General features: G+C 51.2%; 1 protein-coding gene across 1 annotated transcript in view; it reads left to right on the top strand.

Moving 5' to 3' along the window:
* The window catches only part of HDAC5 (histone deacetylase 5), a 21,613-nt gene that overhangs the window by 2,888 nt on the left and 17,500 nt on the right, over positions 1-1,225 (top strand).

The raw sequence follows: 1,225 nt of genomic DNA, 5'->3' as shown, positions 1-1,225 counted from the left end.
GGGCTCCAGCGATCCTTCCACTTCAGCCTTCCAAGTAGCTGGAACTACAGGCGCGCACTATCACGTCCGACTAATTTTTTGATTTATTGTAGAGATAAGATCTCGCCTGCCCAGGCGGGTCTCGAACCCATGGGCTCAAGCAATCCACTCACCTCAGCCTCCCAAAGGCATGGAATTACAGGCTGAGCCACCGAGCCCAGCTTCTTTTTTTTTTTTTTGAGTTGAAGTCTCACTCTGTCGCCCAGACTGGAGTGCAGTGGCCGCTCCCAGCCACCGCAGCCTCGACCTGCTGGACTGCGGCGATCCTTCTGCCTCAACCTTCCAAGTAGCTGGAACTACAGGTGCGCGCTACCACGCCCGGCTAATTTTTTGATTTACCGTAGAGATGAGGTCTGACCAAGTTGCCCAGGCGGGTCTCGAACCCGTGGGCTCAGGCAATCCACTCACCTTAGCCTCCCAAGGCGCGGGATTACAGGCTGAGCCACCGAACCCGACCAGTTGTTTCTTAAACTTCTCTGAACCTCAGTTTCCTCACCACTAAAAGGTGATAATAATAGCGCCTAAGTCGTAGGTGGCTGTGACTGGTAAATGAGTCATTGATGTCCAGTGCCCAGGAGTGTTAACTATCCTGACAGTATCATGCCTGGATACTCAAAACTCCAGGCTGGGCAACAGGGTGAGACTCCAAAAATAAAAATAAATAATAAAAAATCTGCTGGGTAGTGTGCTTTGTGCTTAATTGAATTGTCCTGCTGAAGTGGTGGCTTCAACTTCGTTTTATTTATTTATCGAATTTATTTTTGAGTGGGAGTCTCACTTTGTCGCCCAGGCTTGAGTGCAGTAGCATGCTCACAGCCACCGCAGCCTTGACCTGCTGAGCTCAGGCGATCCTTCTGCCTCAGCCTTTTGAGTAGCTGGAACTACAGGCATGCACCACCATGCCCAGCTAATTTTCTGATTTATTGTAGAGATGAGGTCTCACCGAGTTGCCCAGGCTGGTCTTGAACCCGTGGACTCAGGCAATCCTCTCATCTTGGTCTCCCAATGTGCTGGGATGACAGGCGTGTTCCTGGTCTTCAGCCTCATTTAATTAAGGTGGAAGAACCGGGATTGGTGGCTCAGCCTGTAATCCCGTGCTTTGGGAGGCCAAGGTGAGTGGATTGACTGAGCCCACGGGTTCGAGACCCGCCTGGGCAACTTGGTGAGACCTCCTCTCTATAAAAAA

The sequence above is a fragment of the Carlito syrichta genome, unplaced genomic scaffold (genome assembly GCF_000164805.1).
Source record: "Carlito syrichta isolate Samal-C Ts95f unplaced genomic scaffold, Tarsius_syrichta-2.0.1 Scaffold288286, whole genome shotgun sequence".
Classification (NCBI taxonomy): Eukaryota; Metazoa; Chordata; class Mammalia; order Primates; family Tarsiidae; genus Carlito; species Carlito syrichta.
Note: the sequence above shows the minus strand (reverse complement) of the source record. Positions and strands in the feature narration are given on the sequence as shown.